Source organism: Sorex fumeus, unplaced genomic scaffold (genome assembly GCF_029834395.1).
Source record: "Sorex fumeus unplaced genomic scaffold, SorFum_2.1 ptg000265l, whole genome shotgun sequence".
Lineage (NCBI taxonomy): Eukaryota > Metazoa > Chordata > Mammalia > Eulipotyphla > Soricidae > Sorex > Sorex fumeus.
The window spans coordinates 3897922-3925704 of NW_026606322.1; positions in this window are offsets into that span (position 1 = coordinate 3897922).

Here is a 27783-nt window from a genome sequence, read left to right on the forward strand (position 1 = left end):
GACAAGAACTGAATGTTGAAAGTTGGTGAAGGGATATACTTGATAACTCATCAGTATCTGTATTACAATGCTCACAAAGGAAAGAGAGAGAGAAAGAGAGAGAGAAAGAGATAGAGAGTGAGAGAGAGGAGAGAGAGAGAGTAGGAAGGGGGATGGGATGAAATTGGAAACATTAGTGGTGGGAAATGTACACTGGTGAAGGGATGGGCGTTGGAAGAGGATATGACTTAAATCCAGTCATGAACAACTTTATAACTGTATCTTTCACTGTGATTCAACTTAAAAAATAAAAGTACAATAATAAAATAAAGTAATTTCACAGTTGTATTAATTAGTGCAATAAATCACATTAGAAGGTAACAAACAAGAGATACAAAGTACCATACCCTTTTATCAATGTTCATAGAACCCTTTATTTCCACTCTCTTCCTTGGATTTGGAAGAATTCTGTAATCAGAGTCTAAGAGTTTGTATTTATTGGACACTATCTATCCCCTTGTTTCTTTTTATCCAATATATGAGTGGGATAATCCTGAATGTCCTTCTGACATATTTTACTTAGTATGTCACTTTTCAATAAAATCTGTTATGGTGAAAAAAAAAGAGAAAGTTCTAGAAAATGAAGGACAAGAATAGATATGCAGAGAACCAAATGTAAAATAAGAAATTAAAGGGGACGGGAGCAATAGCACAGCAGGTAGGGTGTTTGCCTTGCACTCGACCAACCCAGGTTCGATTCCCAGCAACCCATATGGTCCCCTGAGCCCCACTAGGGGTAATTCCTGAGTGCAGGGCCAGGAGTAGCTTCTGTGCATCATCGGGTGTTTTTTTAAGTAATTTAAGAAAAATTACTTAAAAAAACAAACAAACAAAAAGAAATATTACTTAAGCGGGCAAAGGTACAAATTGATAAGTTATTTGGTAGAAATGTCAGTTGGTCTACCTCCTAAAGGCACTTTGGAAAATAGCGCTATCCAGTTAGCAGAAAGTATGGTATTTGGGAAGATTCACCTCAGAGTCATTTAGGTTAGGCCCGAGTTCTAATCTCAACTCTGCCTTTTCAAGCTAATTTTTGGATACTTCCTCTACTTCTTTGAAATGATACTAATTTTTGTAGTTAATTAATGTTAACCTATGCTCATTTAGGTACTAGGATTAGAAACCCAGTAAGTATTCAAGTCAAATTGAGTATAGCAGATTAACTGCAAGGAAATTTTAAAAAATCATTAAAAAATATCCCAAAGCTTTAGGGAAATTAAAAAGTTTCAATGTAAGTTTTTTCCCCCTGAATATTTTTTCTAGTCTCTTATTTGTGATTCCAGGGAAAGATTTGCATACCGTGGGCCAGAGATCTAGAACAGGGGTGAAAGAGCGTCCCTGACATCCAACCCTCTCTGGTTTGTCCACAGAAACACATGGTATCCTGAGCATGCTAGATACAACTCTGGAGGGGTTGCGAACGGCCCCAGGTGAATGGTCAGGGAGCCTTCTGACACAGCAAGGCCTAAGTGACACCTCATCCTCGTCACCTCACCACATCAAGCTGCCAATCCAAATGGCTGAGGATCTCTAGGTTCGGCCCCCGGGCCCCCTGGAGAGTTCTGTTTGGGAAATTCCTCTGTTTCTGCAAGTACACCCCCCCCCCCCCCCCCGCCACACACACCAATTTCTATTTCCTGAATAAATCTAAGAAGACCTAAATAAATAGAAAGCCTATATTTGAGAATCAAAAGTTTATTATATGTGTCCCCCAAATTAATATAGAGATTAAGCATGGTCACGGTCATGGTCCTCCCGTTGTTCATCGATTTGCTCGAGAGGGCCCAGTAACGTCTCCTTCGTGAGACTCACTGTTACTGTGTTTGGCATATTGACTACATCACGGGTAGCTTGCCAGGCTCTGCCGTGTGGGCGAGATACTCTCGGTAGCTTGCCGGGCTCTCCGAGAGGGGCGGAGGAATCGAACTCGGGTTGGCCATGTTGGCTGCGTACAAGGCAAATGCCCTACCCGCTGTGCTATCGCTCCAGCCCAGAGCTTAAGCATAGTTCCAATCAAATTACAGCTTTTGGGGGACAGAATTGAAAAGCTGATGCTAAAACTCATCTCCCTTTAGTTTATGTAACTTCATACTTGGATTTCTAATAACATCTTTAACATGTGAATGTAGTCTTTCAGAAAAGGATTAGGTTGTGGCCATTTTCTTGTTAGATTATTGTTTTATGCTGGCCATCAACATAAGTTAGTATTCCTAAATTTTTTGTTTGTTTTTGAGAGTAGCCATCAGTGGTAGCAACTCTATCTAATATGATTGCCTCAATGACATCTGAGAAGTTTTTACCAGAAGCATGGACATTTTATTTTGATAAGTTTCCTTATAGTTCTGGAAGTACAAACTAACTATATTACAGTACATCTGGTAGTATCATAGGTAGGCAGTTACATTTCAATTCATTGGTGATAGAAGACAAACAAATGGGCACCACTTCTTTCCCAAGCACTGAGAAGTTAAAGGCATCTCTAAATCTTACAAAATTCTCAGAATACACAAAGTTGTTTTATAGCTTTCGGGGGAGATGATATTAAATGCTTGTGCAACAGATAAATGTATGACAGTCCTACTGGAGTCTCCTTTATTTCTTTATTTTTACATGCTTTATTTTTCGTTTTGGGGGCCACACCCAATGATGCTCCTGGCTCTGTGCTCAGTGCTCAGGGGTTACTCTTGGCAGTGCTCAGAGTGTCATATGGGGTGCTGAGAACTGAACCCAGATTGGTCACATGCAAGACAAGTGCTTTACTCACTGTAATGTTTCTTCAGCTCCACATGCATTACTTTTAATAAGCTGCTTTGAGATCACTGTTATCACCCTTCTATATATAGGTGGTGTGGAAGAATGTAAAAAAAGAACTAAATTTGATAGTAAGTAAAAGGACAAACATGAAAATCTTTCAGTACCTGCAATGCAAACCATAATGCCCCAAAGAAAAGAGATATGGGGGGAGGAGTATCCGCCATGGAGGCAGGCTGGGGGTGGTGGGAGGGATACTGGGGACATTGGTAGTGGAAAATGTACACTGGTGAAGGGATGGGTGTTAGGGCAGGACTGAAACCCAATCAGAAACGACTTTGTAATTGCGTACCTCATGGTGATTCAATAAAAGATAAATGAAAACAACTAAATTTGTAGTCAGACTTCTGGCAATTCCCCATTATCACTATAAATATGAATTAAATTTCTTATATGTATCATTTAATTTTTGTACAGAGATTTAAATTTTCCTAAGTTCTGAGGAGGGAATTGCATTATTTATTTATTTATTTATTTATTTGGGCTGGAGCGATTGCACAGTGGTAGGGCGTTCACCTTACAAGCGGCCAACATGGCCGACCCGAGTTCGATTCCTCTGCCCCTCTCGGAGAGCCCGGCAAGCTACTGAGAATATTCGATATGCCAGACACAGTAACAACAAAGTCTCCAATGGAGACGTTACTGGGCCCGCTAGAGCAAATCGATGATCAACGGGAGGGCCTTTAACTTTTAACTTTATTTATTTATTTATTTATTTATTTATTTATTTTGGGGGTCGCACCCGGCAATGCACAGGGTTTACTCCTGGCTCTGCACTCAGGAATTACCCCTGGCGGTGCTCAGGGGACCATATGGGATACTGGGATTCGAACCTGGGTTGGCCACGTGCAAGGCAAACGCCCTACCTGCTGTGCTATTGCTCCAGCCCCTGAATTGCATTTTTAAAGCCATGTAGCACAATGCATGGCTCAAAGGTGGCAAACTCAGAAAAGCAGTTTATATTTGAATTCAGTTGTTTGAGGAACTTTACTTATTCCTTAAGATGTAGCCCACATTGGTACCGTCTCTCTCTAACTTCCTGACTCCAGGTTCTTGACAGTGTGACTAATTTTTAGTCTCTTTAGATCTCGGCGGTAGCAATTTTCTCATGACTTACCTGCATTATCAGAAGATGATAAGTATTTTCCTGTGACCAGTGTGGTTATTTTCTAGTAATTAGATTTTACCTCCTGCATAGTTTTATGACCTTCAAATCACAGAAGCCATAGGAATTATAACTTTCTCCATGGGAATTTTATTTTATTTTATATTGGACCACACACAGTGGTATTTGGGGCATCTTCTGGCTCTGGATCTATAGAATGCCCTTGTCCACCTTCATAGTAGTCTCCATAGTGTAATTTGTGACTAAAAGGATTTTTTCATCTTTTTTTTTAAATAATGTAGAAGTACTGCTATTTATTCAGCCATTGATTAAGCTGACTGAATTGGGCATGAACTCCACATTACTTTTTCTTTTCATATTCAGAATATTAATTTTATCTTATTATTATTCCCCCCTCCTTTTTTTATTCACCATGAGATACAGTTACAAAGCTTTCATGTTTGAGCTTCGTCCATACAATCATCAAACACCCATCCCTCTACCAGTGCACAATTTCCACCACCAAAATCCTCAGTATTCCCCCACCCCCATTCCAACCCTTCCCCTGCCTATGTGGCAGACAATTTCCCCCATACGCTCTCTCTACTTTGGTTACATTTGATATTTTGAAACCAGTCTCACCATCACTCAAACCTGCCTAAAAGGCAATGCTAGATGATTTTTTTTTGTATTGCTTGTTATGGATAGAATATAATGTCCAGGAAATTCTGTGTTGTTCTTTTCCTGGAGCTTTAGTTTATAGTCTCTGGGTCTTGGCCGTTGATGAGATTACCTGGAGCTGGGGGCAGTTTGTGGGCGTGACTGTCAAGCTACTGGAAAACTGAGGACCTGGGGGAAGGAGGCCAGTCCCGATCTAGGCCCTAGTTGCATCTTTTGATCTCTTTTGAGATATATGGGTCTCTGAAATAAGGCCAATAAGTGAGCTTATATAGCTGAGCCAGAGGTGGTTTGTGGGTGTGGCTCCCACATATCTAACTTTATTTTTTAATTTTTTAAAAAAATTTTTGGGTCACACCCAGCGATGAACAGGGATTACTCCTGGCTCTGCACTCAGAAATTACTCCTGGCAGTGCTTGGGGTACCATATGGGATGCTGGGGATCGAACACAGGTCGACTGTGTGCACAGCCCTACCCGCTGTGTTATCGCTCCAGCCCTGGATTGTTTATTCTTAGCAAAGCACATCCATGGTCATAGAATTCACTGTTGTCCTCAAGTTCTCCAACATTCAAAAGTAACTGCATTGAAATAATAACAGAATGGGTTTTGGAGAATGGTTTCTGTGGGGCCAGCTACATAGCAATGTTTTGCAGAACTAGGCAACATATCCTAGAAATATGTGATGCTGTTTCTCCCACAGAAATGGCCCAAAAATCTAAAGGTGTACATATACTGTTGCTTCTCACTATTTTCCCAAATGACACACACACAGATTGCTCTCTTTATTTATATTAATATATCATATTTATATTAATTAATGCATTTATTCATTTATTTAACAGCAATTTTGGGAGACCAGGGGTGACTCTTGGCAATGGTTGTCAGGCCTGATAGCTCATACTTGGCTTGGCTTGGGGTCACCAGGGATATACCCAATAATGTTCAAAGTCATATGTTATGTTCTCTACCATTCAGATATCTTCCTGCTCTTCTTCATATGTTTAGATTCCACTGGCTTGGCAGCCTTGCTTACAAAGACAGGAATGCTTTCACTAGGGACACAGCATGATTTTAGTGAACTTGAAGTGGAGCTAGCTACGCTGGGTTCTTCCTGCCTCTGAGTCAACAAACTAAGGTTACTGAATTTGCTATAGTGTTAGATGTCACTGCTCCTAGACTGATTTTTTATCTGAGATTAGGAGAAATGTTAGAGAAAATATTATCTAGGAATTCATCTCAAAGTTTTCAACTTCATGGCGCGTATGCTGCCTGAGCCCATGTGCTGCTTGTGCCCATGTGGTGCCAGAGCACATGTGTCGCCCGCGTCTCCCCTCTTGAGATGTGTACTTTCATGCTTTTGTGTCTAATGCTGGGATGTGTGTAGGGTCTCTCTCTGCCCTTGGAGAAGCCTGTGTTCTCTTGAGTGCATTACTCTCTCCCTCTCCCTCTCTCTCTTCCCCTCCACACCTTCAAAAAAACCTTCAAATAAAATCTGTTTTACTTCAAGAAAAAAATAAGTTTTCAACTTAATTACAAATTAGATAAATCAATATTATTAATTTTCTTCTGATATTTGTATTAAATAATAAATGATAGGCTTCATTTCCCACAAAATACCATATTTTAAAGGTAAAAGGCATAGAGCATATATCATTATGTCCTCAATCAAATGAATATCCTCATTTATAAATTTTCCACCTGGATCTCTTTGTCTTAACCATGTCATGTGTGTGTGTGTGTGTGTGTGTGTGTGTGTGTGTGTGTTGTGTGTGTGGTTTTTCTTTTGACTTTTTGGGTCACACCCGGTGATGCTCGGGAATTACTTCTGCTCAGGCAAGACAGTGTGAGGTGGGGGAATCAAACCCAGGTCGGCCACGTACAAGGGAAATGTCTTCCCTGTTGTATTACTGTGTCTCTTCTTTACCATGTCTTAACCATACTTTAAACCATGGCAGAATTTCATTTTATTAAAATTATCACTTAATCACTTAATCCCTGGGCTGGAGCGATAGCACAGCAGGTAGGGCATTCGCCTTACACGCGGCCAACATGGCCGACCCGAGTTCGATTCCGAGTATTCGATATGCCAGACACAGTAACAACAAAGTCTCCAATGGAGACGTTACTGGGCCCGCTCGAGCAAATCGACGATCAACGGGAGGGCCTTTACCTTTACCTTTACCACTTAATCCCCGTTATTCATTGATTTATTCGAGCGGGTGCCAGTAACGTCTCCATTCATCCCGGTTGCGTGCTAGCGTAGCCCAATGGTATCTGTTCGTTCTAGGAACATGCAGAGCCTCAAACCGATCATTTAGGGTCTTGACGAAGAAGTCTGACCATCTTATAGGTGGGCGTCCACGTGATCTTTTGATGTCCTGTGGAATCCAATCAGTAATGGCTCTAGTCCAGCGGTTGTCTGTAAACCTCGTTACGTGTCCAGCCCATCTGATTTTTGATGTCTTGGCAAATGAGACGGCGTCCCTGATTCTTGAGCGTTGACGAAGATCAGAACTCCGGATTCTATCTCTCATTTGAATGAATCGTGATATTACAAGCATAGTTCTTTCGATTCCTCTTTGAGAGACCCGAATAGCGTTCTCATCCTGTTTTTGTAGGGTCCAGGTCTCTGAGGCATATGTTAATGCAGGAAGAATAGTGGAATCAAAGAGATGTGCTCGTAGCTGGAGGTTCTTTGTCCTTTTAGTTATTTCTTCAATGCTCTTGAAGGCATTCCAAGCCGCTCTCTTCCTCCTGCGCAACTCAGGTGCCAGGTCATTCATCATGTTGATTTCTCGACCTAGGTACACATAGCTGTTGCATTCAGAGATGGTGGTTCCGTTGAGAGCGAATGGAGCATCAGGAACAAGGCTGTTTCTCATAAACATTGTCTTCGTAAGATTCAGCTGTAGTCCGACCTTTCCACATTCACGGTCAAAGTCGTTCAGCATTTGTGCCGCTTGGCTGATGTTTGGTGTTATTAGAACGATGTCATCAGCAAAGCGGAGGTGGTGTAGTTGCCGACCATCTATCTTCACTCCCATGTTTTCCCATTCCAGTCGTCGCATGATGTTCTCGAGGGTGGCACTGAAGAGTTTTGGTGAAATGGTATCACCCTGCCGCACCCCTCTCTTGACATCAACGATCACTTCTTTGTAGAATGGTGAGATCTTGGTAGTGAATCCGCAATAGAGCTCACGAAGGATCCTGATGTATTGAGTTTGTACGCCCTGATTGGCTAGGGCTTCCATGACCACTTCCGTCTCAACAGAATCAAAGGCCTTCTTTAAATCAATGAACGTTAGACAGAGCGGCATCTTGAACTCCCGAGATACCTCAATGAGCTTGGTTATTGTGTGGATATGGTCGATGGTACTGAATCCTTTTCGGAATCCAGCTTGTTCACATGGTTGTCCTTCATCTAGTGTTCTGCCAATCCTCTTTAGGATGACTCGGGTGAACAACTTCTAGATGACAGACACTAGGCAGATCGGGAGATAGTTGCCAATGTCATGGATGTCTCCCTTCTTGAACAGTAGTACGGTCCTGCTGGTTTTCCATTGGGACTGAACCTTGCATTCAGACAGGTAGCGTGTGAAGAGTCGAGCCAATGTATTGATGAGTACTGATGGTAAGTTCTTCAGGTGTTCAGGTCTGATCTTGTCTGGGCCAGGTGCTCTTTGTTTCTTTACAGACGAGATGGCATGTTGGATTTCGGAAGGGAGAACATTGGGAACGACATATCCATCATGTGGTATGTGGTATGTGGGCAAGTGGACGTGGCTATTAAAGAGATCTGAGTAGAAGTCATGAATAATCTTCTCCATTGCCCTTCTTAATTAATTTATTAAAATTAGCAATCATAAATAACATAAACTTTGCAACTGACTATGATAGCTCAAAAAATAGACGTTCATATGACCCTCTGAGATTTTCTATCATATTGCAAATATTTTATATCTGGTAAATAGCACTGTAGCACTTTCCTCCTGTTGTTCATAGATTTGTTCGAGCGGGCCCAGTAAGACCTTCATTGTGAGACTTGTTTTTACTGTGTTTGGCATATCGAATACGTCACAGGTAGCTTGCCAGGCTTTGCCGTGCAGGTGAGATACTCTTGGTAGCTTGCTGGGCTCTCTGAGAGGGGCGGAGGAATCAAACTGGGGTCAGATGGGTGGGCTATGTCCAAGGCAAACGCCCTACCCACTGTGCTATCACTCCAGTCTGCTGCGCTATCTGGTAAATATGTAATTTAATTAAGTCTTCACCAAACACTGGGAATGATGATGACCATATGCATAGCATTTATGTCAGCTTGTCCCTTATCTGATCCCAGTTATTCTCCTCAAAAAGTTCCCCCAATTGTTTTAAGGAACTGCTGATTCTTATGTGTAACATGAATGCATTAACAAATATGTCTGTTATTCTATTCTTATATAAGCACCATATACCACAAAAGAGATGTCTTTTATCATGGTAAAGAGGTTGTTTTGTGGCTGCCTCTCCACTGGGCATTGCTACCCTCTACCTGCTATATGCCAAGATGTTCTCTACATGGGCGGGTGGGGGGAGGGAATGAGAGGGGTCCTATTCTGTACGGTCACTTAGGCAAAAGGGAGTTTTGTTGCATTTAGAACCTCCTATAGACCTTCATAAACATGTTTCCTTTGGCCTTTTGCTCTATATATCTGTCAGAGGAATTTTAATCTATTCATCAGTACAGATATGGAGAGAAGTGGCATCGCATCCTTATCACTGACCCCAATTTTGTTTTTATTCCACAGAAGCCTCAATATGTCTCTTTAGCAAAGTAAATAAATGCGTATACAAATGATTTCAATTACAAAAATTCCCATCTTCCAAATAAGACCAAAATAAACCCAAACCTGCTTTATGAAAGGCACATACATCATCTGAAGATAGCACCTGGATGCTAACTGAACAGAAGATCTGATTCTTATCTGTCGGGGAGAGGATAGCCTTGTATTATTTTTATATTATTTAAATTTGTTGAATTTTGAGTCAATCAGTTGTCATTTGGGCTGCTGTTTTATTGTTTCAACCCCGTTTACTTCACATTTTTCCTTTAGTTTCCAGATAACAATTATTTTTCACATCTGAAATAATATTGTAATATTTTATTTGAGACATAGCTATAATGCCAGTAACTCGGTATGAATCCCTAATCTAAACAAGTAAGCCCTTTCTGTTGGAAATCAATTTATTTTTGTTTTTAATTTTCAAGAGAAAATGAAGAAATTCATTTAAATTCTTGCTGTGGGACCAGGATTAAAATTATATTATTATGATGTTTGCTTCTTGGGTCACATCCAGCTCTTTTATAATTTTTTTTATTTTTTAATTTTTTATTAGTGAATCACCGTGAGGTACAGTTACAAACTTACGAACTTTCATGTTTGCATTTCAGTCATACAATGATCTTTACCCATCCCTCCACCAGTGCCCATTCTCCTCCACCAATGTTCCCAGCATCCCCCCACCAACCCCACCCCATCCCCCACCACCCTACCCTGCTTCTACAGCAGGGCATTGCCTTTTGTTTTCTCTCCTTTTGGGTGTTGTGGTTTGCAATAGAGGTATTGAGTGGACATCGTGTTCGGTCTATAGTCTACTTTCGTCAAGCATCTTTCAACCCGAACGGGTCCTCCCAACATCCTTTACTTGGTGTTCCCTTCTCTATCTGAGTTGCCTATTCCCCCAGCATGTGAGGCCAGTTTCCAAGCTGTGGAGCAGACCTCCTGGTCCTTATCTCTACCACTCTTGCACACCCAGCTTTGATCAGGGAGAAAAACCTCAGTATTAAGTTTATATTAGCTTTTCTCAGTCTTATTCCTGATTCTGTTCTCAGAAATCACTCCTGGTGGTTCTTGAAGGACCACGTGCAGTGCCAGAGACTCAACCAGGGTGGGCTGCAGGAAAGACCTTGATCTCTTTGTCCCTACCTTATTATTTATATTTGGAAGAACTGTTACTTAGACAACATTTCATGAGCACTTCAGTCAGAAACAACTGGATCCCAACTCCTCTATGTACGTATGAAAACTGATTCCTTCTTTGTAAAGTGAAGATTCTTCCAGGAATTATTTCAAGGTGAAATAAGATAGTGCTAACTGCCTAGCACCTAGCTCAAGCGCAACAGTTGTTCTTACTCCTACCCAGTGCCCTTTCCTCCAGAGCTTGCCTCATACTTCAGTGAATCATTTCTGGATGAAATTTCAGAGCTGGGAAGAAATAGATCTCAATTTTCATTGCTATGACAACAGAATTAGAGAAGTGAAAAAATTTCCTCCCCAAACAGTGAGCAACTGTTCACAAAGTGGCACCTTTTTAATTGGTGACAAATGTGTGATTTCTTTTCTTCTTTTTCTCCCTTCGCTTCAATTTGTTTCCCTAATTTTTTTCTAAAAGTACCAAAAGAAGTTGGTGATTGATTTAACACTTACTGGGAAAATATTAACAATGATATTCAGTAGTTTTAAAAAATATATCACCTACTTAGTTTTGGGTTGTTTTCTGTCTGTGTGTGTGGGGTGGGGGGACGGGCATAGATGAGGTTTGCTGAGGGGTCATTCCCGGAAATGCTTGGGGAATTGTGTGGGTCTGATTGATCAGCCCCAGGCCTCCTACATGCACCACTAACCCTTTGAGCTATTCCTCCAGCCCCTATCACCTATTTTCTAACTGCTGCCTGAAGAATATCTTGGAAGATCTCTGAAACTATAGGTAAAGGTAAAGGTAAAGGCCCTCCCGTTGATCATCGATTTGCTCGAGCGGGCCCAGTAACGTCTCCATTGGAGACTTTGTTGTTACTGTGTCTGGCATATCGAATACTCTCGGTAGCTTGCCGGGCTCTCCGAGAGGGGCGGAGGAATCGAACTCGGGTCGGCCATGTTGGCCGCTTGTAAGGCGAACGCCCTACCGCTGTGCTATCGCTCCAGTTATTTCTCATAAATAATAACTGCATTTGTCAGGTGTTTTAAGTCTATACTTTGTCATCTCAGAGATCCAACGTGGTTGTTCAATATTTCCTTTGCCATTAAATAGGATAGTTTCTAGAAGGAGATTTTGTACTTTGCTTTGACATGTCTAAACTTGGTCCAATTTCCATGGCAATATTATTTTACTCCATGATTGTTGGGATCTTAATGACCAGCCGAATCTATTAACATCTTAGCCTCTTCTCCCTCTTATCAAAGATACATAAAATAGTTAATAGTTGTCACAATAATAAAACATCCCTTTGTAAGTGCTCTAATTTAGACCCTTAAGTTGTGATCTGTTCTTTTCATTTTTTTGGGGGGGGGGAAGGGGAAGGCTTCGGAAAATGTACTTAGGAAGCCTAAGGCCTTATGGTTCTGGGGAATTTCTGGGGGCCTCACGGAGCTTGGGAGCCTTCAGGGCTACATCCCATGATTGATGCTCAGGTTTGTGGTGCCAGGATTAAAGCAGTTGCCTGTACGCAAAGCATGCACCTTAATCTCTGTATTATCTCTCTGGCCCATTCCATGAACTTTCATTAATATGCATACGTAAACTGTCTGTTTAATCACGCAATGTTTTACAAACTATTTTAAAATAGTATGTTCTGCCTAGACATTTTTTAATGTTGCTTTAAAGACAGTTTCTTAAAAACAGTATAGTAGAAATATTCGGCTCAAGGTTAGGCTTCAGAGATCAGTAAAGAAGTTGCTTACTGAAATATTTTTATTTGAGAGAACGACTGAGTAAATTAGAAGTGATTTCCACCTCAGTTGACGGTCAAAGGATTTCCTTTGCATCGATAAAGGATTCCTACAGAGGGGGAAGCCACAGTTCTTGCATGAAAACATGAAACAGCATAATTATCTGGGCTTTGATAAGGTGTTTAGAGTAGAAGCAATTTTCTCTTGTACAATTATAGGGAGGAATTTATTAGTAGATAATAAAGAAACTTAAAGGAAATGCTAAGAATGGAATTGTAGTGGAGTTTTCTTAGTAGCCATCTTCTCCTTGTTCCTTACTCAATTACGTTTTCTTGGGGCAGTATTATATTCAGGTTAAAAAATACTACGATCCAAGCCACTCTTTTATGTAGAAGTGGATAAGTGATATAATTTGGGTAAATGATGCACAAATTGAGTGCATGGTTAGAGCTGTAAGGCTAAGGAGTCTGGGTGTCTGGAGTATAACCCTGGAGGACCCCAGTCCTGATTGGTTGGCCCTGGGATCCCTAGTGACACAGGGTATGTGCATTATGCTAGCACTGAACCACTGCCCTCATCCCCTAATCTCCAGTCCCTTCAAAGGATAGATGAGAACAATGAGTGATCCATTTTATAGATGTTTTCTTTCTTCTCTACGAAAATTTGAAGACATTGTAATGAAAAAGGGGTTATTTTTTCTTGTAGAATTGAGGAATGTTGTCAGACTCACAGGTACCACACCTCAACCTCAGTCTTGTGATAGTTTCTTTGATGATGTCAGTGTTGCTGAAGACTGATGAATAGAATCTTCTTGACGGTCTAAAAAAGTGAATGTTGTGATTCTGCTTAAAGTATAAGGTAGTAGTTAGTGCCAGGCCCGAGTTTCTGTTTCTGTTGCATAATCCAGAAAAGTTACAAATATTTCTAAAGATATCAAGTGAACTATAAAATTGAGTTTGTGATACTAAAATTCCAAAGAGGGAAAAAACATTCAGAGGCAGGTGGATGAAGACCAGTCATTTCTCTCCCTGGGCTCATTTGCCAAATACGGGCTTGGCCTGAAGATTGCTTTGGCCCATCAGAGAGATTCTTCCAAAAGAAAGAAAAATATATCACATTTTTTATTGGTCTTAAAGGGCTGGATTACAAAAGAAATGTAGGGCTTCAATTGCATGTCTGATTTTTCTTGTCAGGACATTAGCTAAATTGCAATGCTGCAATAGATGGCTGAGGAGATAAATTGAATATTTATAAAAATGAAATCCTCTGCTGTCTCAGGATCCTTTCAGGGTCCTACCTCAACAAACAGCAGATCTTCCCTTTGGTCACTTTCTAGATTTTAAAATGTAGCAAGAGACTGAAGAGTTGGGCTGAGAACTTTATGTGGGGAGAGCTAGCTTTTCCACAAGTTTTCAAAAATGAAGATATAGAAATTATTAGACAATGATGCTTTACTGAGAAGCTCAAAAAAAAGAGGAAAAGGAGGATAGACATGAGTGTTCTTCAAAGAGAAACTCATGGGGTGGAGATGTGTCTCAGTGGTGGAGTACAGGTTTCTCACATGTAAGATTCTGGATTTAATCCTCAACACTTATAACACGAAGAAACAAATACATTGACATAAATACATAAAACTCAGCTGAATCCAGCAGAATGTTTAATTGCACTGAAGTGATTGGACTTTCAACATAAATTCTAGGAGAGGGCAGGACTAGTTCTCTTTGAAGGAAGACAATTATTTGCAGCTTGTGTACTTTAATAAACAGAATTTGGCATACATCAAGAAACTAGTAGACGTAAAATGTCTAAGACAAATAAGTTTTGCAATTAGGAGAAAAATCCAATTAATATAGGTATACAGATAGTCCATATATTAAAATTTATAGAAAAGAAATGAAAAACAATTGTTAATATGTTTAAGAAAATAGAGAAAAACGTGGATAAGTCTGTGAAATTATGGAAACTTGTTGTATTATAGTCCAAAGCATTTTAAGAAGTAACATTGGTTTTTCCTTTCTTCCCCTGCTGCGAGCTTAGGTTTATCGAGTTGCACCCACCACAGTGCTTCCGAGGCCCACCCAATTCCTTCCAGGGACTCCCCAATCCTCTGTGTTTAACCTTAACCTGTTCTTTGTGCTCTTCTTCCCGTCTATTAATCATAAAGGTCTACAATTCATACACTGTAAATTGTAAAGTCAAATCTTACGAGGGTTCTGAGATTTATATATGTAAGTGAAATATTGCTTTTTTCTTTCCTTTATATTCTTTGCATAATTTATTTTAGAGCAATGTCCTTTACAGGAAGACAGTCAGTGCTATGCTTTTGCAACATGGGAGTTAACTGACTTCAAATAATATTTACTCCTGGGCATCTGTCAGATTTACTTGACTTAGGCCTCAGTTGCCCTTAGTTCCTAATGCTCCTTAAAAAGGTCGCACCAAAGGACATGGATGGACTCAGGGCAAGCTGTAAGCTATCCTGGTTTTGAGAAAGGGACAGGCTAAGTGTCACAGGAATATAATAAATTAAGAGCAAGGTCATGGGACAAACTGACATGACCCCAAAAGAAGTAACTGAATAGGACTCTGGTGGGATTAGGAAAAACTAACCTGGCTTGAGGACTGTAGTCAGGGAACTATAGGGAGATGTCCCCAGAAAGAGCCATTCTTTAGCTTAATATTCTCTTACTATGTTCATACAAAATGACTAGAAATAATTATTAGGAAGTAAATTTGATATGACTGTTTAAATGGATTATTAGCAAAAGAAAGGAGCAAGCAATACACCCTTAAATGAAATTTCACCCTTGGGCAGATCTCCTCATAGGAATATAGAGTGCTGAGCCCCTTCATGAGATTCTGTCCTTAAGTGGCTCTGAGAGGAACTTCCCTGAAGGAAGGGCTTTACATATGTTCATTGTTTATGATAACATTCAATCACACCTGTGTGTAATTGTTACCCCCCCCCCCCAACCCTTCATGATTTCTCTATAATTAACTAACACTGTGAGACTTGAATAGATGGCCACTGACTACCAACCAGCTGGTGCCCTCCATTCCTTTGTTTGTCCATTGGCCAGCCAAAGGGATGGTGATTGGCTCAGAATGCAGCAAGGGACCCTCCATGTCACTGTGAGATGGTGACTCAGAACAAGGACAGAGAATCTCATCAGGGAAAACAGAGAGTTGGAATCTGTAGAAAAGTAGAACGGGCCTATAAAAACAATATCTTAAATGAGCTCAATAGTAGACACACCAATGAGGTGTACACAACTATGATGAGGATGGCCACATTTATGAGATGGCCACAGCCCAATTCAGACTTAGTAAACCAGATGGAAGTTCGAAGTAAAATATCCAAGCATAGAAAAACCAAAGGGTGGAAAACACACAAATAGTCCTAAGAAAGGTGTGGTACAGTATAGTGGTATGCTTCTCTTTGTGTGTGTGTGTGTGGGGGGGGGGGGTTGGGAAGGGGGGAAGATATCATGTCCATGGTACTTAGGGCTTACTCCTGGCTCTGTGTTCAGGATCAGGCTTGGGGGGACCATATGGGGTGCTGGGGATAGAACCCAGATCAGCTGTGTGCAAGGCAAGTATCCTACCTGCTGTACTATCACTTCATCCCATCAGTTCTCTTTTTCAAAGAAAGTCTTGTCTGGAAAAATCTCAGGGTCCAGGAACACATGCCTTACACACGCAAGGATCTACCTGGCATATAAATGCTCTCTGAGCACCACCAGGTATGTCCTAAAAGATTTCTAGGCACAACTCTGCAGGTCCTGGCAGTTTTCAGCAGCACCAGCCTTAAGCAGAACCATGTTACATGACCCTAGTATTGAACGGTGTGACTCAGTGTGACAAATATTGCAGTGAAAGACCCCTGAGCCCCCTTAACACTGCTTGAGAGCTTCCCTCACCAATGTCTTAATTTGTAGTGATATAGCTGATTGCTACATTGTAAATTCTGTCACCCAGCTGATGTTTTCACATCTCACAGAATTCCTGAATAACAGTGAATTCTGGCTGACTGAAATAAACTGGCTCCACCACACCTTTATGTGACTCATACTTAGAGGGTATTAAATATTTTAATTTGTGACTCATATAGTGAAAAGAATGAAGCAGAAGCAACAATTGAAGGTATTAAAATAACTCATATTGTTTCGAAAATTTTAAGATGGATCAATCCACCAATTAAAAACTCAACTAACTACAAGCATGATAAATATTAAGAGTTACACCTCAGTACCTCATTGTAAAACTGTTGAAAACGAAGATACAATAGGTAATATTTTGGGTGATACTCCAAAATGTGAATACATATACAAATTCCCAGAAACTTCAGATACCCACTTTTTAGGAAAAGTATCTCTGAAGATCTAATTATATTTTGAAATTAGGAGATCATACTGAATTAGCTAATCCAACTGCAACTTGTTATTTTGTACTTGTTACACTGTTATATAAATTATATGCCTCAGTAATAAAATGACATCAGTATTCACTAATACCACTGTCAGTAGCATTAAAGAACATCACATAAATAGGAATAAATTTACCTAAAATAGATAAGAAAGAGCTAAATAGTATTGCAAGTAATGAAAGAAACCTAGTGATTAATATTGAATGATCTCTTCTTGAAGCATTTAATGATTGTAAGTATATGTCTTTTTCAAAACTAATATATAGTTCAAAATAGTCTCAATCAAAATTCCAGTAGATTTTATTGTGGAAACAGAAAAAAACTCACTGAAAAATACCAAGAGTAGTAAGAGTGATCTCAAAAAGGAGAAGCAGTAGGGAATTTTCTTTCTCAAATATTATAGGGAAAGGCTATTATATGCTAATAGTAACAAAAGTAGAATATTGTTGGGGTAGAATAGAGAAATTGATAAATAAGAACAGAGAAGAGGACTAATGTCTCACATTTAATTCTCATTTATAACAAAGTCTACATTGCAGTTTAATAAGGAAAGGCAGGTCTTTCCAATAAATGGCTCTGGTCATGATTAATGGCCATACTTGTCCTATACTATACACAAAATTAAAGCACATGTGAAAAATATTAAAAATAGAAAATATTTAAATATATAAACGTGAAAGCCAAAACAACAAAGATTTTAGAGGAAAAGGTAGAACATCTTTCTGATGGTCTTCATTTGTGGAATTCGCTTCAACTTCAGGGTTCCTTTTACATGTGATTTTTCTTGGCATATCAGAGTCCCCTCATTTCCTCCTACAAGAACATCCTAACTAACTTGGTACTGCCATAATGGAGCATGTGAAGCTCTGTGCAGCCATCTTCTGTGAACCATCAAGGTTCCCCCAGACATTGTTCTTCCACCCACTTGCTCAATTGCTGCAGTGACTCTGGAGCAGAGCAAGCGAAGACATGCCAATTGGAACTTTCTGGCCTTCTAACTATTTCTTTCCTTTGATTCCTCTTTGAAAATTTTTCTATCCTATGTGCTAGGGTTGGGACTTTCTGGGACTTCAATTCTTCCTGTGTCTGTCTCCGTCCCTCTGTGTATCTTACTCTGTGTCTATGTCTCTCTCTTGGTGTGAGGACTCAAACCCAGACTCTCGTCTATATAAAGTGTGACTCTACCATTTATTTATATATCAGCATCTTTTCCTTTCCTTGAAGCATGGTATGATATAACCTTGCCATAAACTCAGTTCAAAAAATAATAATTATTCTCAAGGCAGAAGAATGATCCCCACCAAAATTGTACCCATTTTCCCATTCTATGTGTACAAAATTTGTGGCGTGATATAAACGGGTAAAATATAGGAAATCAAGATTTACTAAAGAAAATAAAATTGCAGTGTTGTTTCAAAATATGTCCGTTATACATTCTATTGCTTTATGTTGATGTCAGAAATTGGCCTTCCTTTTGTCTAATCAACCTTCAGTCTCGGTAGTCATTTCTTAGGGAACTTTTCCCAACTCTCTCTAATTCTAAAAAAATGTTATGGTCTTACTAAAACCTTTCTTCTTTATTCATTTCCACATGCTGTCACATTTGTTGGTATGTTGAAGTACTGAAGAATTTCTCCCTTTCCCATAAAACTTGAAATTTCACAAAAGTAAAGACTTTTTGATTTTTTGCTACTTAAAGTGGTACTAGTACCTTGGACAGATCCTGAGACTAGTGTACACATTTTTAGAGAACTTCAGTATAATATGCTGAACTAGTAATGATAATTAGTGTATAATGCAATTGACAACTCTTGACCCAATTTCAGCTCTTTGTCAGCATAGGGGATAAAGGAGATAAAGGTTAGAGGCTTACTTTCTAAGGGAGGGTGTGCTGGATGGAGTGGGCTTAAAATTACTGACTTAGAAAGCAGATAATTCTGTCCTAGGAAGCAGACAGTGGGTCACTATCTTGTACATCCAGTGCTCTTGGGTTAAGGTGAAACCAGCGTGCACTCACTAGGCCAGGTGTCACTGAGGTTACCCTGGGAGTGTCAGTCGATATAGGATCCTGAAACAGTAACTGAGTTTGTTTGAAGGGCCACCAGATGGCACTAAAGCACAGTTAAGAAAATGCTATGGATGGATTCAGCAATTCCTGACTTGCTAGCCAGGTTATTGGCCGAATCATTTTATTAACTTCACAATGTGGCTGCACATTTTAACACAATATAACTGTTTGGCACTTAAGGCATCATTGTGGTATTTTTAATATTTGTTTTTGTCCGCCCCTCTCGGAGAGCCCGGCAAGCTACCGAGAGTATTCGATATGCCAGACACAGTAACAACAAAGTCTCCAATGGAGACGTTACTGGGCCCGCTCGAGCAAATCGACGATCAACGGGAGGGCTTTACCTTTACCTTACCTTTTGTGTATAACTGATGAAGGACTCCATGGAAGAAGTGCCATCCGCTACCAGAGTAAGGGCAGGTAGTGTTGGTTGTGAGGCAAAGGTATTTGTTAAAGCACGTGTGTCTGGAAGCCACTATAGAGAGGCCTATTAGGTTTATTCTATGGACATGTCTTCATTTTAAACATCAAATGAATGAAAGTATTTGTTTGGAAGCTATAAAACACAATAAAAGGGTTTGGTAGAAGACAAGGGGGATGTAGGTGGTGGCAGGAGGTGACCTAGGAGTATGGTTGGGGGTTCGTGGGCACTTTAGTGGTAGTGAGGAGAGGTAACTGTACACCATTAACATACATGTCAGCACTTTTGTAAATAAGGATAATATAGAATATAAAAATGTCTAATTTTTTACCCCCCCTTTTTTCCTTTTTTTTTCTTTTTTGGGGGCTCACAGCCAGCAATGCTCAGGAGTTACTCCTGGCTCTGCACTCAGGAATCACTTCTGGTGGTGCTTGGGCAACCATATGGGAGCTGGGACTCGAACCCAGGTTGTCCGCGTGCAAGGCAAACGCCCTACTTGCTGTGCTATTGCTCTAGCCCCCCCCCTCCCCTGGCTTTTTTTTTTATTGAATCACCATGAGATACACAGTTACAAAACTGTTCATTCTTGGACACACAAACTAATCTTGGACCCAAGCAACTTGTGGCAGAGATGGCCCGGGACTTTGCAATAGGCCTTCTCCACTGGGCTGCTCCAGACGGGGGTAGGTGTTGTCCCTCTGCCTGCCCTTTAAGAGCTCCAGTGGTCTCCATTTTCTAGAAGCCAGCAAGAAGCACCAGGTACAAGTCGTGGTGATGGTAAATCCCAAGTGTTGTGGGACAGGAGAGGAGTGGGCCCACCTCCCTCCCCCCACCTCCTGCCCTGATGGGACACCGAGATGACGCCACATCCGCCCACCACCCATCATCTACTTAAGCTCTCACGTGGCCAGGATCAAGAGACACACAAACGAATCTCGGACCCGAGCAACTTGTGGCAGCGATTTCTTCAGGCCCTAATTATTAAAATCTTAGAATTCCCAGAGTGTGTGACCACTCTCATGGCCGCACAACATTATATTATATCCATAACAAGCAATATAAAACACACTGTGTAGTAATTGTATTTTCGGCAGGTATGAAGAAGGGTGGTAGGACTGGTTTTGAAATATCGAAGGTAACTAAAGTAGAGAGAGAATATTTTGCAAATTGTCTGCCACACATGGAGGGCGAGGTGTGGAATGTGTGTGTGTGTGTGGGGGGAGGGAATACTTGGGATTTTGGTGGTGGAAAATGTGCAGTGGTGAAGGGATGGGTGTTTGATGACCATGTGATTGATGTTCAAACATGAAATTTTTGTTACTGTACCTCAGGTGAATTAATAAATTATTATTATTATTAAATAAATAATAAAATGTAAATGCTAAAAAATTTGTTCATGCTTGGATTTTAGTCATACAACGTTCCAACACCCTTCTCTTCACCAGTGTGCATTTCCCACCACCAATGTCCCCAGTTTCCTCCTGTCACCCATCTCCAACTTGCCTCTATGGCAGGCACTTCTCTTTCTCTCTCTCTGTCTCTCTCTCTGCCTCTTTTTCCTTTTGAGCATCGTGATTTATAATACAAATAATGAATGCCTTTGCCTATTTTCAACACTCAGTTCTCTTCTAGAGTGATCATTTCTACTATTACTGGCATAGTGGTCCCTTCTCTATCCCAACTGCCCACACCCCTCTTTATGGCAAGTTTTCAATGATGGACTCTCCTGTCCCTTGTTTCTACCGTACTTGGGTGTTAGTCTCATGCTATATTTTTTATATACCATAAATGAGTGCAATCATTCAATGTCTATCCCTCTTCTTTTGACTCAAAAATATATTTTTAATGAAAAGGCCTTGGTGGAAATATTTTACCCCTATGACAGTAAACTTACAAACAGAATCACTAATAAAATAAATATGTAAATAATAAATATAAAATAGTAATAAACTAAAAGTGGGATTAACAACACCAGTTAATACTACTTGCTAGGCTGATTATCTGTCCAGCATTAAAATTAGTATTTTCACATATGTTGCCTCATTGAATCTTTTATAAAAACCTGGAAAATAGGAATTACATTACTCTTCCTGTTTTTATAAAGGTGATAGTTGGGGTATCAAGAGATTGATTTTCAAAGGTTTACTGTCAATATATAGCAAAGGGCAGGGGAGATAGCTCAAAGGCTGGAGCACTTGCATTGTAAGCAAAGGCCTAGGTTTAGTGTCCAATGCTGCGTGGTATTGGGCACTAAACCTAGCGTATATACTCTGAGCACTGCTGGGAGTGACAGAGAATTAGTGAGCAGGAGAGGCCACTGAGCACAACTGAGTAGGGCTCCAGAGCAAAAGGTACACATAGACAGACACACACACACACACAGATACACAAACAGAAATTTCACTTGATCACTTGACATCCCATTACTCATCAATTTGCTCGAGTGGGCACCAGTAACGTCTCCATTCATCCCTGTTGCAAGCTAGTGCAGCCCAATGGTGTCTGCTTGTTCTAGGAACACGAAGAGCATCAAACCGAGATCGTTCAGGGTCTTGACAAAGAAGTCTGACCATCTCGTAGGTGGGCGGCCATGTGATCTTTTGACATCCCGTGGAATCCAGTCGGTAATGGCTCTAGTCCAGCGGTTGTCTGTAAACCTCATTACGTGTCCAGCCCATCTGATTTTCATCGCGTTGGCAAATGAGACAGCGTCCCTGATTCTTGATCGTCGACGAAGGTCGGAACTCCAGATTCTTTCTCTCATTTGAGTGAAGCAGGTTACTCCAAGCATAGCTCTTTTGATTCCTCACACAGAAATCTAAATTGAAAAAACCTTTTATTCTGTAGAAGTTAGAATGCAAAAGTTATACTCTGCTTACTTTTTTAAATTATAGAAGCAAACCCCACTGGTACTGGGCGGGGAAAGAGGAGTAATGGGTCTTTTTCTGGAAATACTCAACTTAGTGTCATAGCTGAAGGTGCTTGGATCTTCATGGGCCTCCAGGGCTACTTCCTCACAGGTCACCAGGACCACTGGGGGACATGTATTACCATGGATCAAATTCAGGGTCTTGCACATGCTAGGCACTGAGATATTTCCCTACTTTAAAGACTCTATTTTTTAAAAAAAATTTATTGAATCACCATGAGATAGTTATAATCTTTCATGTTTGGGTTACAATCACACAATGATCAAACACCCATCCCTCCACCAGTGCACATTCCCCACCACCAATATCCCCAGTATACACCCCCTTTCCCACCCTCCCCCTGCTTCCGTGGCAGACATGATGCCGCATAATCTCTCTCTACTTTTGGGCATTATGGTTTGCAATACAAACCCTGAGAGCTTATCATGTTTGGTCCTTTATCTACTTTCTGCACACGTCTCCCATCCCGACCGATTCCTCCAGCCATCTTTTTCTTAGTGATCCCTTCTCTATTCCAGCTGCCCTCTGCCCTTTGCTCATGAGGCAGACTTCCAGCTATGGAGCAATCTACCTGTCCCGTGTATCTACTTTCATTAGATGTTAGCCTCATGTTATGTTGTTTTATATTCCACAAATGAGTGCAGTCCTTCTATGTCTGTCCCTCTCTTTCTGACTCATTCCACTTAGCATGATACTCTCCATGTCTATCCATTTCTAAGCAAAGTTCATGACTTCATCTCTCCTGGCAGCTGCATAGTATTCCATTGTGTAGATGTACCAAAGTTTCTTTAACCAGTCTTCTGTTGTAGGGAAGTTGGGTTGTTTCCAGATTTTGGCTACTGTGAACAATACTGCAATGAACATATAGATACAGATGTCATTTCTACTGTGCTTTTTTGCACCCTCGGGATATAGTCCCAGAAGAGGTATTGCAGGGTCATATGGAAGCTCAATTTCTAGTTTTTGAAGGAATGCCCATATTGTTTTCCAGAAAGATCGGACTAGTGGGCATTCCCATCAACAGTGAAAGAGTGTCCCTTTTTCCCCACATCCACGCCAGTCCTGGTTGCTTTTGTTCTTTTGAATGTGTGCCAGTCTCTGTGGTATGAGATGATATCTCATTGTTGTTTTGATTTGCATCTCCCTGATAATTAGCAATGTGGAGCATTTTTTTTTATGTCCCTTTTGGCCATTTGTATTTATTTTTTGTGGATGCTTCTGTTCATTTCTTCTCCCCATTTTTTGATGGGGCTGGAGGTTTTTTTCTTGCACAATTCTATTAGTGTCTTGTATATTCTGGATATTAATCCCTTATCAGATTGGTAAAGTAAAGTAAGTAAGTAAAGGCCCTCCCGTTGATCGCCGATTTGCTCGAGCGGGCCCAGTAACGTCTCCATTGGAGACTTTGTTGTTACTGTGTCTGGCATATCGAATACTCTTGGTAGCTTGCCGGGCTCTCCGAGAGGGGCGGAGGAATTGAACTCGGGTCGGCCATGTTGGCCGCGTGCAAGGCAAACGCCCTATTGGGTAAATATTCTTTCCCATTCTGTGGGCTCTTTCTGTATTTTGGTCACTAAGTGCAGAAGCTTCTTAGTTTGATATAGTCCTATTTGTTTATGTTTGCTTCCACTTGCATGGTCAGTGCTGTTTCATCCTTAAAGATGTTTTTAGCTTCAATGTCATGGAGAGTTCTGCCTCCATTTTCCTCCATGTACCTTATGGATCCATGTCTGATATCAAGGTCTTTAATCCACTTTGATCTGACGTTTGTGCCTGGCCTTAGACAGAGGTCAGAGTTCATTTTCTTGATGGTAGCTATCCAGTTTTCCCAGCAGCACTTGTTGAAAAATCTTTTCTTGTTCCACTTCACATTTCTTGCTCCTTTGTCAAAGATTAAGTGGTCATATATTTGGGGGTCTGTGACAGAGTATTCAACTCTGTTCCATTGGTCTGCAGGTCTATTTCTAGCCCAGTACCATGCTGTCTTAATTACTACCACTTTGTAGTACAGTTTGAAGTTGGGGAGGGTGATGCCACCCATCTTCTTTTTCCCAAGGATTGTTTTAGCTATTCGTGGGGATTTATTGTTCCATATGAATTTCAAGAGTGTTTTGTCTATTTCTTTGAAAAATATCATGGGAATCCTGATAGGGACCGCATTGAATTCGTATTGTGCTTTGGGCAGTATTACCATTTTGATAATGTTAATCCTCCCTATCCATGAGCAGGGGATGTGTCTCCATTTCCTAGTGTCCTCTTTCATTTCTTGAAGTAGTGTTTTGTAATTTTCCTTGTATAGGTCCTTCACCTTTTTTGTTAAGCTGATTCCGGGGTACTTGACTTTTTGAGGTACTATTGTGAATGAGATTTTTAAAAAAAATTTTATTAGTGAAACACCGGGATTGTTTTTTTAATGTCTATTTTTTCTCTTTCATTATTTGTATGTAAGAAAGCCATGGACTTTTGGGTGTTGATTTTGTAGCCTGCCACTTTACTAAACTGACCTATTGTTTCTAGGAGATTTTATGTAGAATCATTAGGGTTTTCTAAGTATAGTATCATATAGTAAAGACTCTATTTTGTAATTGGCTAAATTGATTCTAAATACTCACGAAGTTACACCGGGGAGACCTGCGAGATTCTCTAGGACAAAAAGAAGTATGCTATTCCCATAGTTTAGACTGTAATTTGAAAAGAACTGTCTTTTCAAAAAACACTGTAGCACTGTCCTCCCATTGTTCATCGATTTGCTTGAGCAGGCCCAGTAACTTCTTCATTTTGAGACCTGTTGTTACTGTGTTTGGCATATTGAATACATCACAGGTAGCTTGCCAGGCTTTGTCCTGAGGACGAGATACTCTCTGTAGCTTGCCGGGTTCTCCGAGAGGGGTGGAGGAATCGAGCCTGGCTCAGCCGGGCTGTCTGCGAGCAAGGAAAACGCCCTACTGCTTTGCTATTGCTCCAGCCCCCCCCCCCCCCAAACAAACAAAAAAACCCCAGCACACACAACTGTAGGAGAGACTGGAGAGATAGTAGAGCAAGCAGGGCACTTGTGTTGCACGAGCCAGCCCAGGTTTGATCCTGGGTACCACATATGGTCTTCCAATCTCTGCCAGGAGTAAGCCCTGGGTACTGCCAGGTGTGGCCTCAAAAACCCAATCCCCTGCTTAAAAAAATAATCCCCAACAGATAAAACAAATGCAACAACAACAACAAAACTGTAGGATCCATATGGCTCTGAGTAAGAGCCGTTTACCAAATCTACTAAAGAGTTTATTTCTTCACCTGGATTTCCCAAAGGTTTATCCTGAGTCAATGGCTTATGTAAAATGCTTTTTATGTAAGAAACAATGTCTAGAAACAGGGTTAATTGGTGTGGGGAGTGATAAGGGGGGGGGGAGGAAAAGCCAATCAGGGATATATTCATTGTTGGTTGTTAGTTGATTTCTGTGGAATCTCTTGCAAAACTTGACCTCTGGACCTCCTGCAGATCTTGATGAACCCGGAACAGCACTCATGGAGAATGCAAGGGAAGATTGTTCATTGACTGTCATTCAGAGAATTGCTTCCAGGTCACAAGTCAGTGTCATCGGATTCCTCATCAAGAGAGCCACTTGGTGTATGCCAGGGTGAAGCAAGCTACAGTAGATTCATGCCTGTGAGAAACTGAACTTGCTTGCTGCAAAGGCTTGAATATGTCTGAGAAGATCTGAGAAGGAGGGCTGAGAACAGTGTGCTAAAAGGTGCTAACACTGTACGTTTCCTTTGAGACTATATGGCATTAGTATGTGAATTTTTGGTAATAATTAATATATATGGATTTTCCTAAAAAATTATATTAAAGTTGTGAACCAATTTATTGGAATCAAAATATCTTTTCTCTCAATTATGTTACCATAGAAACATAGCTTGCTGTTTTTAGTTTGAATCCCAACTTTTATAAGTTATTGCTGATCTTATTATTAATAGTATATAAAATCTAAGCACTATTTAGTTTTTAATCTTGCTAAATATAAAATTTCAGATTAACTTTCAGAGGGGGATAGTATCCCTCTGTTTAATTAAGACTTTTGTTTTTTAAAAATATATTACAAACTTTTTATATTAAAAGTTGGAAATAAATGGGGCTGGGGAGATAATATAGAGGGCGTGGTACCTGCCTTGCATATGATCAATTTAGGCTCGATCTCTAGCATTCCATATGGTCCCCTAAGCACCGCCAGAAATTATTCCTGAGTAACCCCTACATATCTTCACACCTGGCCCCAAAACAAAAAAAATAAAATCTACAAAAAATATTATCATTGTAAACTTGTCAAATCAAATAAATAATTGAAATTGAAGCATTAAGACAGTGAAAAGAAAACTGACCTTGATCTTGTCTAGTCAATATAAACTTTTACTCTCAACAAAAAATCAACAGGAAGAATGAGATAAATCTCCTTATTTTAGAGGGTTGTTGTGAAAATTTATACAAAAGTATAGATATGGATAAAGTGCAAAGCTTGTTTATAATGAGCACGATAGCAAAATTATTTAAAACTAATCACTTGATTACTTGATCACTTGACTTCCCGTTAATCGTCAATTTGCTTGAGCGGGTGCCAGTAACGTCTCCATTTGTTCCTGTTGTGTGCTAGTGTAGCCCAATAGCGTCTGTTCGCTCTGGGAACATGAAGAGCCTCAAACTGATTGTTCATGATCTTGATGAAGAAGTCTGACCATCTGGTAGGTGGGCGGCCACGCTGTCTTTTGACACCCCATGGGATCAAGTCGGTAACAGCTCTAGTCCAGCGGTCATCTTTAAATCTCATTATGTGACCAGTCCATCTGATTTTTGACACCTTGGCAAACGAGACAGCGTCCCTGATTCTTGATCATCGACAGATGTCGGAACTCCAGATTCTTTCTCTCATTTAAGTGAAACGTGATTTCCAAGCATAGCTCTTTCAATTCCTCTTTGGGAGACCCGAATAGCATTCTCATCCTGTTAACGTAGGGCCCAGGTCTCTGAGACATATGTTAATGCAGGAAGAACAGTGGAATCAAAGAGATGTGCCCAGAGCCGGAGGTTCTTCGTCCCTCCTGCTCAGCTCGGGTGCCAGGTCATTCATCATGTTGACTTCTCCACCTAGGTACACATAGCTGTTGCATTCGGACATGGTTGTTCCATTGAGAACGAATGGGGCATCAGGAACGAGGCTGTTTCTCATAAACATTTTCTTCATAAGATTCAGCTGTAGTCTGACCTTTCCACACTCACAGTCAAAGTCGCCCAGCATTTGTGCCGCTTGGCTGATGTTTGGTGTTATTAAAACAATGTCATCAGCAAAGCGGAGGTGGTGTAGTTGCCGACCATCTATCTTCACTCCCATTCCTTCCCATTCCAGTCATCGCATGATGCTCTCGAGGGTGGCACTGAAGAGTTTCGGGGAAATGGTATCACCCTGCCGAACCCCTCTCTTTTTTTTTTTAAATTTTTATTAGTGAAACACCATGAAGTACAGTAGTACATTAACAAATTTTTGTGCTTGGGTTTCGATTATACAATGATCAAATACCCATCCCTCCACCAGTGCCCATTTTCCACCACCATGGAT